Source organism: Marmota marmota, unplaced genomic scaffold, assembly GCF_001458135.2.
Source record: "Marmota marmota marmota unplaced genomic scaffold, marMar, whole genome shotgun sequence".
NCBI lineage: Eukaryota > Metazoa > Chordata > Mammalia > Rodentia > Sciuridae > Marmota > Marmota marmota.
The window spans coordinates 31,206,782-31,222,033 of record NW_026000026.1 but is presented as its reverse complement, the minus strand read 5'-3'; the positions used below and the strand labels follow the sequence as shown (position 1 = coordinate 31,222,033).

At 37.4% G+C, this 15,252-nt stretch overlaps 1 protein-coding gene across 4 annotated transcripts in view; it reads right to left on the bottom strand.

Annotated features, from left to right (window-relative positions):
- Positions 1 to 15,252, bottom strand: part of Shld1 (shieldin complex subunit 1) — a 90,757-nt gene that overhangs the window by 11,488 nt on the left and 64,017 nt on the right. Inside the window, exon 3 of one of the 4 annotated variants that reach the window (XR_007350512.1) lies at positions 1,938 to 2,056. The exons of the other annotated variants lie outside the window; for them this stretch is intronic. The gene's annotated coding sequence lies outside the window, so the exon portion shown is untranslated. The remainder of the gene's footprint in view (positions 1 to 1,937; positions 2,057 to 15,252) is intronic. 4 annotated transcript variants of the gene reach the window in all.

Genomic DNA, 15,252 nt, shown 5'->3' with positions numbered 1-15,252 from the left:
TTTTTTTTTTTTTTTTTTTTTTTTTTTTTTTTGTGTGTGTGTGTGGTGTGGGGGATCGAACCCAGGGTCCTGGGCATGCCAGGCAAGCACTCTACCAACTGAGCTATATCCCTAGCCCTAGAAATTTTTAAATGACATCAGATTACATTTCTGTTGGATATTGGTTGGTCTACCCATTCTTTACAGTTGTGATTTAAGAAGAAGTTGGCTCCATAGTTATCTTTCCTGAAGGCTTCTGTTGATGCTCTTGGAGATCAGGTGACATTCTAAGGCAGCCTGGATAAAGATTTGCAATATCATTGTATTAGTCTGTTTTACCTTAGTATAATGAAATACCTGAGGCTATATAACTTTATAAATAGGTTTATTTACCTCACAGTTCTGGAGTTAAAAGGGCTCACATCAGATGATGGCCTTCTTGCTGGCAGAGGTCTAAGTTGGTTCAGGGAATCACATAGAAAGAGCCAAGAATAGCCAGTGAACATCTCTCATGTGTGTGACCCTCTTCTGTTCTCTCTCCCTCTTCTCATAAAGCCATCAGTATTCAATCATGGGGGCTCCTCCCTGATGACCTTGCCTAATCCTAATCACCTCTTAAAGGCCTCACCTCTAAACACCATAGATGGATTTAGATTCTACCCTTTTAACCCACAAAGGAAACTGAATCTCAACACACAAACCCTTGGAGGACAAACTCAAAAACCATTCAAACCATAGCAAATGTGTTGTCTTATCTGCTAGGGAAGCATGAGATGTCCACACCCAGGTGGTCAGTGCTGTGTTGTCCTCCTCTGCTAGCTGCCCCTGCAGAACACTCCTACAAGGAAATGAGGCCCAGCTTTCTAAAGTGGCCCAGATGTCTCTGTCTTTCAGACTCAATAATTACAGACCATCTACTACTGGAGGCACAGAGTTTGGCCCAGTGATGGCTGCTAATGTCCAGGATGAACAGGTAATACTGGGATGGAAAGATGAGTCATTTTCAGAGGAAGGAAAGCCATGCCAGTTGGGGGAAGGCCAGAAGCAAGGTGTAGAGAGAAAGATGTCCAAGAGCCTCATATGCATGGTCTGATGAGGGCAGAGAATTCTTACAAGACAGCAGAGGCCAGGTTAGGCTCTAGAGATTCATGTGCCAGGCAGAGAGGCCAGGCAAGCACTTTTGATAACCAGCCAGCTTCAGGCATTCCCTACTGTAAAAGCATGCTATTATTAAGGTAACCAGTACTCTCTAGGGCTTCTGGGAGGTTTATCCAGGATGCCTATTGTCTCAATTAGTTATTAATGGTGCCCTCTTTCACTCTGGGAAGGGTCCCAGATTACATTATTCATAACGTATGTACAAGCATCATGACACATTGATGGGCAGATACAGCTGGGTTAACAGTGGCACATTCTTACCCCATATCCTATGTCATGGGATGGGGCAGGCGGCTGAGATTGAAGCTGGAATAATCCCAGTCCACGTGTAAATATATAACGTGTACAGATTTTACTTTCTGATAGATCTTGGGTTTGTTCTACTACTCCAACACAATCTTCCTTTTCTTTTTCCTCTTTTCATAAAATATATTATGAATTTTATGTTTTTAAATGTGGTATTTGTTTTCATAACTGGTATTTCTTCTATTCCCTTGCTGTCCGAGAACCTGGTTACTGCCAGTAAGTGAAGGACCCATTCACTCTACCCATCTGTCCCTCAAAGGTTTCTTCTTTCTCGTTTTATCTGCCCCCCCCCACCCTGCCACTCTCTGCAGTGCAAAAATAGCAGCATTGGCACTCTAAGGCACCTTATATCCTTTCTTACTAATAATAAAATTAATGATCCAAACATCAATAAATTTAAGCTTGCTTTTCCGTGATAGCAACCCTACCAAGCACAGTTTACACCTTTTAGAATTTGCAACTCTTCCTTTAAAGGACAAAAACCACATACTCACAAAGAGAGGGTGTGTGGATATCAAGATAATTTAATCCAAATTAACACTTCAAAAGGATGGATGCTTTTGTCAGGTGCTTTTGAAGCCAGTCTCTGTCTGTACTTGTTTACATCTGAAAGCTAAAAGTGGATGAATCACCCAGAGGGAAATGGCATATGCTGTTACCCTTCATCCTAATGACAAACAGATGCAATGCACAGAGGATAGGGTCCTCTCAGAGGACACTGTTGAGGAATAAAATGAATGCTGGAAAAAACCAGAGACACATGTGGGCAAGTAAAGACCCTTCAAATCAGGTGCCAGGGCCATTTAGTGATGTCAATGGTCTGAGTAATAAGTTATTTTATTTTTGCAAATTTTATATTTTCTTAAGAAATTAAGATGTTTTTCTTTCCCATATTTTTGCTGGCACATTATAATCATACACAATGGTAGGATTCATTGTTACATATTTGTATATTCACATAATATAACAATATAATTTGGTCAATATTGTTCCCCAGTAAGAAATTAAAATGTTCTAAAAATTATGGAGAACTAACAAGCTCACACTTCCCCAAATGGACAATTTACATAATGTCACATTTGCTTCAAACCTTTTTCTCATTAAGTATTTCAATTAAAGTTGATTGCTCTCTCACAGATATGAATGTTTCCTTCCAGTCCATTTTTATCTATCTCTCTATCAGCCATACAGAACTGCTTTATGTATGGTGCTTATTTTAAATTTACTTTCAATATAAAAAGTTTTGCATCTTACTTTAAAGCTTTTTACTTTCCATATGCAAAGTTTTGCATCCTGCTTTTGATACACAAACTTTTACTTCCAACTTTGTAATTTTTTGTTTCTAGCCATTGTTGACAGATATGAATCTGGTTTATGTTATTCTAATATAGAAACATACTATTATTTTTCATCCATTCTCTTTCTGATGGATACATAGGTTGATTCTGATTTTTCATAATCACAAACTCAGTGAGTTTTCTGACACATACTTCCTTGGGTAAACTTGTTAGAGTCTGTAAACAAGTCAGGATGGCACCTGGCATTTTGCCAGAGGGAGTGGTTTGTGAAGTAACGCCAGCGAGCCATTAAGTGTGGAGATTCCTTATTGGTTGACTGATGTATCTAGTTTATGCTAATTCCTGACACATACTTCCTTGGGTAAACTTGCAAGACTTTCTCTGGAAATACATCCAGAAATGGAATTACTGAGTCAAGGGGAATATGCATTTCAGTCTTACTAGACCCTGCCAAACTGCTCTCCAAAGTGGTTGTAGCAATTACACTCCCACCAGCAGTGTCTGGGTTTTCCTGTTTCTCAACATCTTTGCCAAACCCTGATATTGTCAGACATTTCAAATTGTATCACCTTATTTGGTTTGCATTTTCCTGATTATTACTATGGTTGAGCTGCTTTTGCCACACTATGGGCCCTTTCAATTTCCTATTGTGTGAACTGTTTATTCATATTTTTTTAACCATTTTATATTGTTTTTTTTGTTGTTCCCTCTCTTTTTATATCCTCTTTCTAATAGCATACAAAATGAATTATTAAGAAGACATTTTTTTGTCTAATTTTTATTTGATTAATCTCATAAATAGATTACTCCAGTCTCTTACAAGAAAGTGGATAAAAAGAATGTGAGAAATAAAGACTTCTGAGAAAATACTAGTTTTTGTTTTAATGACAAATCTCAAGCAATACACAGTGTCAGCTTATTACCACCAAAAGATGAGGATATTGTGTTTCAGCTCCATTTAATAAAAAAGTCATGTACCAAGTGGATCCAAGGCTGGGAAAATATCTGGCTCAACAAGGTCTGATTTTTCAGACAAGAAAACTGAGACAAGGATCAAGTTTCCAGACTTACTGGATGAAGGGATGGGCAATTAAAACATAAAAAACTCTATCTGCTCATTAATTTCTCTAATTCATGGAAACTTCATATGGTTATCATTTGTCATCATAAGAACCCATGGCAGGTTTACATGTTGGCAGTAGTGGGCCAGGCAGTGGAGTGACAGGGCCTCCATTTGTAAGGGCCCAGCTATCACCGGAGGAAGAGACCACCAAGAGACTGACTTTATGCAATAAGCAGGAGGGGGTTTATTGAGATTCCAGCATGCTGGGGATCCGTGCCCACTCGAGAAGGGAGAGCAGCCCAGAGCCCAGAGCCGGTGTTCAACAATGCTTAAGTACACTTTTTTGGGGGAGGGCGGGGACTTTACATACATCACAGTCTCCTTTAACAAATCACCATACACCGCGGAAAGTCAAACAACAATTTTTAGACTTTATTAGTACATACATTGGCAGGAACAGGGCAGGCTGGAGTGATAGGTCATTCCTAAGGAGGGGGTTACATTCAAACTGATTGGTTCGGGCCCTGTATGCCTACGTGACAAGCTGCACAGAGCCCTAGGCTATTAATCAACTAAATGGCCAGTAGGGCCTTGTCTTAACTGCCTCAGGAATTTCAGGTTCTGGATGTAGCAGAGGAACTTAACAATTCCTGGTCCTTCACTTTTTAACTCAGGCCTTGCATGAGTTAAAATTACAATGCCCGGTCTTTTACATTTTAACTCAGGCTTTGCAGTTTAGAAGCAGCTTAGAAACTTTACCCTTTCACATTGATGATTCAGTTAATTAAAGTTTAGGACTTACTGGCTTGGATCATAAAAATGTTTTAACAATTCTCTTCTTTGTTATGAGATTGAAGCTTAGCCTGAAACTTGATTTACTTGGTTTTACATTTTGTCATAAAGTTACAGGATCAGAATTTATGTATGTATGTATGTCTACATTTATTTTTGTGGTGCACATGATTGAATCCAGGGCCTTGCACATACAAAGCACATACTCTGTTACTGAGCTCCGCCCCCAACCCTAAAGAATCAGAATTTGACCTCTTTATATCTAGAAAAGGCATTGGGAATTATCTGGTTCAACTCTTCTGAACTAGAACCTTATAGCTAGAGCTGAGACAAAGAATTACAATCCCCAGACCCTGCCTTATGCTGAAGAATAATTCTTGGGTGCTTCTATATTTCATGTCCTAAGAGGAGACAATGAGGGAGGCTGTCAAACAAGGAGAAAAGAGACAATTTCCTCTAGGAGTCCTTTGGAGTTCAGAACATCATCGAAACACTTAAAACAATAATTTAAAAATATTTTCCCTCAAATGGTTTTTAAACTTTCATTTCACATAGGAGGTTTCTGCAGATTCATTTAATATCCTGGCCTAGAAGAGTAAGGAGCCCTTGTGAGCAGAAAGGAAAAGCCAGTGATTTGGATCTTGGTTGCTATGGCAACACTGCTATTTTGATTATGACTGTTTACTGTAGCAGAATTAAGTTAAATGTGAGCAGCCAACTAAGATGAAGCTTGAAAATTTAACCTTAACTGTAAGAAAAATATAAGATTTTTAAAAATGATGCTTCAAGTACATTGATGGATACATAAAATTTAGCAAGAAGATCATTCCTGTTTTCTGAGGAAGCAGAAACGTGATCCTTTATTGAAGAGGAATGGGGGCCTCCCACAATCTGCCCAAATCAACAAGTCAATATTTGGCAATTTTAAAGCCTAAAGAAAAACTGAACAAAATTCCAAATCAACACAGACAATCCCAGTGTTGACATCTACTATATCTGAGAATACATATATTCTCTTGGGAATAGATAGACAGGGAAGTCTGACATTTCTACCTGTAGCGGGGTTTTTGTGAGATTTTTGCTAGCAGGATTTTGCAGATTTTTGCAATGGATCTCCATGTTGATCTAAGAAATCACAGACTAAATTGTAAACAAACATACCAAGGACTGGGGATATAGCTCAGGGGTAGAGTGACTTCCAGCACTGCAAACAAAAAGAAAAATAAACAAAACCTCCACCTACCAGAATGTACTTATATGGCTCAGGGCTCCCCTCCAAAATCACCACCCTAGGGGCCAGTTCTTATTTGTAAAATGCTAACACTGCTCACAGCCTGTTAGGAAATGTCTTTGCTCCTTCTGGAAGTTTCCTCTGAATGTTTGAAAATAATGATTTTGGATTCAGAAGATTGAGCTATGTGACCTGGGCAAGTAACTTTTTTTTTTTTTTAAGAGAGAGAGAATTTTTTTTAATATTTATTTTTGTTTTTAGTTTTTGGTGGACACAACATCTTTGTATGTGGTGCTGAGGATCGAACCTGGGCCGTACGCATGCCAGGCGAGCGCGCTACCGCTTGAGCCACAACCCCAGCCCCCGGGCAAGTAACTTAACATCGCTTAATCTCATGTCCTCCTCTATATAATTTCTATACTAATAGCTCTTATCTCATAGGACTATTGAAAAAATTAAATGATTTATTAACATAAAGCTTAACCCATAGTAAACACTCAATAATTAAAAAAATATTTTTGTAATCATAGTAACCATAGTAACAAGAGCAGTACCCATAGCAGAGTTGTTATATCTAGGTATTAAAGCGCTTGTCATTTAACATCTGGGATTTAAGAAAATAAATTGTAAACGCTTTTGTATTTCTACTACACAGTGATAGATGCATATCATAAGGAAGGTCCAGATGGACAAACAGTTAGTATGACTGGAAGGAACATCATCTTTATCAATAGCTACAACCCCACCCTGCTAACACAAATGAAGAGATGAATCACCATGAACACCACCCATCTCACAGCAGTGGGACTGTAACTACAGAGAGGTCCCAAGTGCACCCACTACAAAGCAAACATGATCTCAGTGTGGGTAGAAACAGCAGGTGCCTCAATGTGTGGGAGTGTCAAATATTGAAGCCCAGGCTGGTGGGGCCCTCCAGCTGTCCCCAAAGACATCCTCCCAAGGGGGACTAGCACCAGAGTGTGGGTGGGACTAAAATGATTCAACCTCCAGAGCTTGATGGTGGTAGCAGTTTTTGTAAGTTGAGGGCAACTATAAATCAGGTAAAGAGCTTCAGGGAAAAGTCTGAGTTAATAAATACACCAAAGAAGGAGAATAGGCTATATTAAAAAACAAAACAAAAAAGATTGTGCAATTAGGCAGGAAAGATCTAGGGTTCACAGAATGATTGCAGACTGAGTCAGAAATGCAGTGAAGTTAAACATATAAAAAGGCAAGATGAGACTGGGAAATACAGAATAGTTATGGAGTCAATTCTAAACCCCTACCCCCATTTATTCTTAAATCTGAGGCGAGTAAGTCTTTGAGCCTTGTCTTCTGAAGCATATAACTGCAGATAACATGAAAAATTTAGAGAAATTGGGATTGGGGGGAGCCCCAAACAAATTTAAAACTTCTATAAAACAACCTATGCAGAAACTCATTATAGAGAGCAGAGAAGTACAAACGGAGGTTGACTAAACAACTGGAACTATCAGCCAGGATGAGTTTAGGATGTAATTGTGTTGAAACATTTCTTTCTTTTTTTTTTTAAAGAGAGAGAGAAAGAGAATTTTTTTAGTATTTATTTTTTAGTTTTCGGTAGACACAACATCTTTATTTTATTTTTATGTGGTGCTGAGGATCGAACCCAGCACCCCGCGCATGCCAGGTGAGCGCGTTACCACATCCCCAGTCCCATGTGTTGAAACATTTCTAATGAGGATTTCAAATATAGATTTGAATTTCTACATTTGAAAAGGACACTCTAGCAAGATTTTAGAGATGTTATAAATTTTTTACAAATATGGTGGATATTATAAAAATCTCTACTTTATTGAACATCTAAAAGTATTAGATAAAATATGTTTAAAAGTCTTTCAAGCCAGATGCAGTGGCTCATGCCTATAATCCTGGTGGCTCAGAAGGCTAAGACAGGAGGATCACAAGTTCAAGTTCAGCCTCAGCAACTTAGCAAGACCCTATGAAACTTGGTGAAACCCTGTTTCAAAATTAATATTAAAAAAGGGCTGGGGATGTGACTCGGTGGATAAGCGCTCCTGGATTCAATTCCTGTACAAAAAGAAAGAAAGAAAAGAAAAGAAATGTCCTTAAAGATACATGACTGAACAGGCAATAAAGTAAAGACAGTCCTTAGAGACCATTAAGAAGCAAAATGAAAGTGGGATTTCCAAGAGGTTACTCAGACCTAACATGTCAACTTCAACAGATTCACGGGATTCAGAACATGCGAAGTCTAGAGGCATGGCAAGATAGGGTGCTTAAAAGAGATTGATACATAAAGCCAAGAACCCTGAAGTTACACCTTCAAAGAAAAGGTGAACTAGAAAAAACAGATCTTGCAAAAGGTCACAGTAAGAAAACTTGTCTTGACCTTGATCTGGGTGGAGAGAGAGAAAAAAAGAAACACCTCCCCTGAGATTTAACCACAAGGCAGAACTCACGTTTGTGGACTGAATTGTGGTCTAAAAACCTCCAAGCCAGGTATTTATTTTAACATGATTTCAGATTGATGTGCCCTCATATGTCTCCTGAGAGCAAATTTTAATCTTAGAAGAATGTGCTCCCAACCTACAGCTCAAAAACCCTACAAACAAAAGTTCCACTGATCATGAGCTCACAATAAAACCAATACTCACAAAATCTACACTGTTAAAAAAAACTTTATTGAGAGGGAGTAAGCAAAAAGAGCCAACACCAGGATGAGACCCATAGAAACTTTATATATTAAAGAAATTAAATAGAGAATTGAAAGTCTGAGTAAGGAATAAGAAACTACAAAAAAATGAAGAAGTATATGAGAAAAAGAAACAAAAAGAACAATTAAAATGCAATTTATAGAAAAAGTGAAAAATTACAGTACTAGATATGTACACAAATGGGTAAAACAGAAGCCTCGACATAGTTGGAAGAAGAAATTAAAAATAGAAATCAGAAATTAAGGGCTGGGGATGTGGCTCAAGCAGTAGTGCACTCGCCTGGCAAGCGTGCGGCCCGGGTTTGATCCTCAGCACCACATACAAAAAAAAAAAAAACAAAGATGTTGTGTCCGCCAAAAACTAAAAAATAAATATTAAAAAATTCTTAAAAAAAGAAAGAAATCAGAAATTAAAGATATTACTTAGAATTTAGCATAGACACAAGGTGATGGAGGAAAAAATAAGTAGTATGTTAGTCAAAGTGAGATAGTCTAATATGCATCTAATTGAAATTTCAGAAACAGAATATGGGGGGCAGTGCACAATGAGTTAATGGATGGGAATTTTCCAGAACAATGAAAAGCATAAATTCTCAGATTTAGCAATCTCAATGTTTTGCAAGCAGGATAAAAGAAAATCTATAGCTAGGCACTAGATAAAACAAAATATTATTAAAGGCAAAGGTAAAATTCTACAACAATGAAAGGAGGAATTACCCAAAAATGAATAACAATTAAGTTGGATGAGACATCTCCATAGCAGCATTGCAAGCAGACAGCAATGGAATAATGCCTTCAAAGTACTATGGAAATAATTACTAACCTAAGGCCAAGCAGGAAATGGTGAGGAAATTAAGATATCAGATTCAGAAGTGGCCGTCAATAAAATCATAAATGTCAGAGTCAGATTGCCCTTGGCTCACTAAGAGATTAACATGTTCAAAATTCGTATCACTTATATCAATTTATGGAGATTTTGCCTGAAGGCAGAGGAAAGAGCCATGTGGAATTGTGAAGGACTATTAATTAAGTGGGTACAAGTCTGCTTAATTTACCAACGTGCTCCTGCTATCTTTGAAAGAGTATTCCAACCTAGACTTTGATTCCAAATCATATGTGATCATCTTAAAGTATAATTCATGTCCATTCTACATTTTGCTCTAAAAGTTTCATTCCAAAAGTCAATTATGTAAAATAATTCAAAGTTGTTAAAAGTTGATTTTATAAAAAAAAAAATGTTCTTGATGTTTTGCAGATGATATTTTCTCTCTCTGTAATCAACTGTTTTCATTTGCTTTTGAAGTAACTACTAACTTTATCTTTCTGACTCAGCTGATACCTACTGCTCTGCACTTCAATACTCAGCCTTTGGCCCTCAGACCAAAATATCTGTTCCAAACACTCTTCTGGAAAAAAGGGGAAATAATTATACTTACCCTCTCATGATATTCACTCTCTTTGAAGAGATCATGCAAAAGAAGTTATACAGCTTAGTTTGAAGAAGCTTCGTTTTAACCAATAAACTAATCATCAGAAAATAAATAGGGACAAGGCTGGGGATACAGATCAGTTGGTAGACTGCTCGCCCTGCATGCACAGGTCCCTGGGTTCAATCCCATCACCACAGGGGGTGGGGGGAAGACAAGAAAATAATCAGGGACAAAGCATCATGAAGTTATTGCTGGTAACATTTACTACCTTACTGACATTTTAGAATGTTCTGTTACCTAATACCATCCTTAAATTGATTTCATTTCACATATAAATGCATAAATCTAAAAAGGAATAAAATCTTGAAGGGAACTATGAAGAAGAAAAAAATTTTAAAATGGCCTAGTTACATTGGTCATTCTGAATGACTAAATTTTTTTTAACCTCTAAGTGGCAAAACTTCAAGTGCATTACTTTAGCTCCTAAAAGGAACCCTCAGAAGCCATCTTTCATGCACATTCTGTTTTTCTGCATCTTGATCTGAGTAGTGGTCACATGGGTAGATACAAATGTAAAAATTCACCAAAGTATAACACACATTTGTGTACTTTATGTACATTATACCTCAATTAAAAATATAACTACAAACACATATATTACATGTCTTCAGTAAGTCTTGGAGATAACACAGAAATGAAATTTTCAAAAAGATTTCCAGATGTTTCCAATGCTCAGTTAGTAACTGAACTGGGGCAACCAGGATAATGTTCTAAGCACTTTAAATGTTTTGCCTTATTAAATCTTGGTGTAGTTTGGATTAGTGTTCTTCAAATGTCTTGAAAGTGTTGGTTCTCAGGGTGGTGTTACTGGGGGTAGTGATACCTTGGGAGGTGGGGCCTAGTGGGAGGTCCTTAGGTTATGGGGGACAAGAGCTTGAAAGAAACTGTGGGACCCTGGTCTCCAGTGTTTCTCAGCTTCCTGGCTCAAGATGTAAATGGTTTGGTCCTCCACTGCTGCCATCATGAAATGTTGCTGTGGTCAGAGGCCCAAAGCAATGTGGCCACCCAATATTATACTGGAACCTCCAGAACCATAAGCTAAAACAAATAGTTTCTTTTTGTAAGTTAATTGTCTCAGGTTTTCATTACAGTAACACCAAGCTGACTAATAAAAATCTCAAAAGCCCTATGAGGTAAGTTAACCGTTCTGGGCTTTTGGTTACAACCAACTTAACCGTTCTGGGCTTTTGGTTATAACCAACTTAAATCACTATTAGCTACTGTAAGCAGAAAGACAATATATTAAGAAATGTAATGGGCCTGGGGTTGTGGCTCAGTGGAAGAGCACTTGCGAGGCATAAGGAGCTGGGTTCAATCCTCAGCACCACATAAAAATAAATAAATAAAATAAAGATATAAAAAAAAAAAGAAATGTAATACGATTGATTTTACTGTTGGGAGAGTTGCAGAAATAGCCTATAGGATAAGCTTGTAGAAAACATTGCTCAAAACATTCAGCAGAACTGGATAGCCAAAGGGAATGCTGCCTCCATCACTATCAGGAACTTAAAGGATTAGGAAGCTGCTGCTACAGATGCTGTTCCAAACTATGACAGTTGCTGTTACAACCAAAGCTTCCCAGTCAGAGAAATATCAGTAGAATAGACAGAGGGGATTGAGTGGGAGGGAGGAGAGACAGGATAAAGGAAGAACAGAAGAATTAATCTGACCTAACTTTCCTATGTACATATATGTATATATGTATATCCACAAGACACTAAGTAAAAACAAAACAAAACAAAACTGTAAGAGCCAAAATATCAATAGAGGGGACAGGAGCAGGGGGAGAAAAGGGAGTAGGGAGAGGAAGTATTTGGGACTGAATTAGAGCAAATTATATTCCATGCTTTTATAATTATGTCAAAATGAACCCTAATGTTGTGTATAACTAAAAGGAACTGATAAAAAATAGAAGGGGGTAGAAAACTTCCCCATCAGGAAATTGTCTGCTGAATCAGGGAACTGTCAATACAGCAGCTAGTTCTAGAACCATGTTGTTTTTTCTGCTACCAGCTAAAAATGAAGGCTCCATGCCACATATCTCTATTCCCACATAATCTAGGTCTGAATTCAAAGGTTTGTGGGAATGCATTTGATTAGCAGATTTTTAAAAAATATTTTTTAGTTGTAGATGGACAATACCTTTATTTATCATTATGTGGTTCTGAGGATTGAACCCAGGGTCTCAGACATGCTAGGTGAGCGCTCTTCCACTGAGCCAAAACCTCAGCCCCTGATTAGCAGATCTTGACTTATAACCAGAACACTAGCTATTGGAGATTCTGGAAATGGAAAGTTCACATCCTCTGTAAAACAAGAAATCATGCTAGAAGGGAACTGGAATAGGCATTGAGTGGGCTGAGAGATTCACATATGACTAAACCAAAGCACAGAGATTAAGAAACTGTTCAAAGACACACAACTAGTAAGTGGCAGAGCCAGTATGCAAACCCAAAAAGCATGTCCCCAGAGATTAAGCATATAAAAGAACAATAATACAGCACACAGATAAACTCATAGGTAGGAAATTTCCATTCCTTGTCATATAAATTTCCTCATTAGAATGGTACTGAATAAAATTTGTCTGCCCCACTTAAAAAAAAAAAGTGTGTGTGTGTGTTTTACTGCAAATAAAACACAAGGCTTTGTGCATGCTATTCAAGCATTTTACTACTAAGCTACATCTCCAGCCCTTTTTATTTTTTATTTTAAGATAGGGTCTTGATAAGTTCCCCAGACTGGCAATACTTGTGATCCACCTGGCTCAGCTTCCTGAGTCATCAGGATTACAGGTGTGTGCCACCATGCCCAGCTTATAAATAGCAACTTGTAATTTACTGTATTCATTAATTCTAATAGTACTTCTAGGAATTAAATCTCACAGTTTCTTATCTCCTAAATTCAAAAGATATTAATTTATGTGGCTTTTTTACCTGTGGTCTAGAAAGTGGTTTCAAGTATTGTGGGAAGAGGGAGGGGAATCCAAAAATCATTCTTCCACCACACAGTTACTGAAGACATCCATACCTAGACTTTGATATCCATTTCCAATTCTAGATCCTCACATCGGTTTCATGGTACAAATAAAAAATACCCATTAGTTATTTTAAAACTTTCTAAGAGAGCATATTACTGATTCTTCCTTCAGCAGTAACTCTTGGGTTTTCAATAGAATGATCATTATTTAGCCTTTGCTTGGAAAGCTGACCATTATATAGATTTTTATGAACTGAAAACCTTAAGACTAACACTTGCAACATATTCTCTGTTATCTGAAGCTGTATTTACATACATTTGGTCTTGCCTGTCTAATAATCCATCCATCTATCCATCCATCCATTCATCTACCAATCTCCATTCATCATCCATCTATTCATCCATTCATCCATCTATTCATTCCTCCTTCTATGACTCAGATATCCAAATAAAAACATTAAACCATACCCCAAATAAACATATCAGTAAGTGTATACTATGGCTCTGAGGACAGAGAAGAGTAAGTTCCAAACCACAGGATGGAAATGTTGAATGTTCCCCACAAAAGAGAATTTGTCAGCTATTTTTAAAAGATAATTTTGAACAGAGATCCTTCTGGAGGGTGGACGAAAGATAAAATGCTTCCTTTGACATGGCAAGTTATAAATTGTAAATATGCCAGTTTGGGAAGGTAAATATTTGCTAAAGAGTAAGTACATGGCAAAGGTACACCATTATATCAAAAGTAATTAAAAAGCTCCATTTAATATCACACACATCTATTCCATTTTTTAATAAGCTTATAGCCTCCACTGACCATAGCCCAATCTGTCTCCATGGTGGAGAAGGAAATGATAAATATCCTTAGCATGACTTCCAACAAGGTGAGTCTGAGTTAATTATTCTGTATGCAAGTGAAAATGGATTTGGTTAAATAAATTAGTCTGCCAGGCAAGTTCATCCAGCCACATGCTGGACAGAATTTCCTATTAATCAAACGTACATCAAACTGTATCAATGATGTACTCACAAGAAGAGCTGCTTAAAACTTATATGTTGGGACTGGGGTTGTGGCTCAGCGGTTGAGCGCTCACCTAGCATGTGCAAGGTCCTGGGTTCAACCCTCAGCACCACATAAAAATAAATAAACAAAATAAATGTATTAAAAAAACAAACTTATATGTTGATTAATAACTAACTTTTAGTTCTATCAATGTAATATATGCTCATAGATTTTAAAAATCACATGAGGCTAAAGGTGAAAAACAATAGTTCCTTTCTCCCTTCTATCATCTTCTCCCCCATTCCTCATAGTCTACTACAGAAACTTGCCATTCTAGTTTTTAAAATCATTATGTATTTGATTAATATGTTTACCTACAATAATGCATCACTTTTAGATAGTATATATTGGTATCCTATTATGGTAGGTAAGAATTTAGGCCTCAAGCTGGATGTAGTGGTGCACACCTGTAATCTCAGCAATTCAAGAGGCTGAGGCAGGAGAATCTCTAGTTCAAAGCCAGCCTCATCAACTTAGCAAGGCCTAAGCAATTTAGTAAGTCCCAAAATAAAAACTAAAAAGGGCTGGAGACATGGCTCAGTGGTTAAGCACCCCTGGGTTCAATCCCCGGTACCAAAAAAAAAAAGAATTTAGGCCTCAGATACACACATATGTGCAGATACAAAGGCTTCCTTCCCCATTTTCTAAATATGGTGAGGTCAATTTTTTTTATTAAAACAATATGTAGTGTTTATATTATTGTAAACATATAAATATTGATCACTGCTAAATAGCCTAAGAATACTTTTTATTATATAATAATATCATATTAGTATATTGCTGCTTCTAAGGTAAGTAGTTTTTCTCTTCTGCATTTGCATTGCCTATTCCACAGTTGTTGACCTGGGACTACATGCTATGCCTCTGCTAAATTTCTTGTATCATTTCTATGATGATTTCCTCTGCCTTGTCTTTTGTTTTTTGTTTATTATTCCTCCTTCATTATTGTTCCTGTTTCTTTCATGTTCTTTATTTCTTATCAGTCTTGTTCTTTGTATTTTGTAATACAGGATCTCTTCAAGTAGCTGGTGATCTTTGGCTGTGGGTTCATAGTTAAGGGTGAGGCATTAAAATTTAACTGGAAGCTCTTGCTGTGGGTAGGGCTATGGATTGAGGGGCTTTGTACAGTATGTCTGGACTGTTTTGCCAGAAATGGATCTTCCTACTGCTTGACTAACCA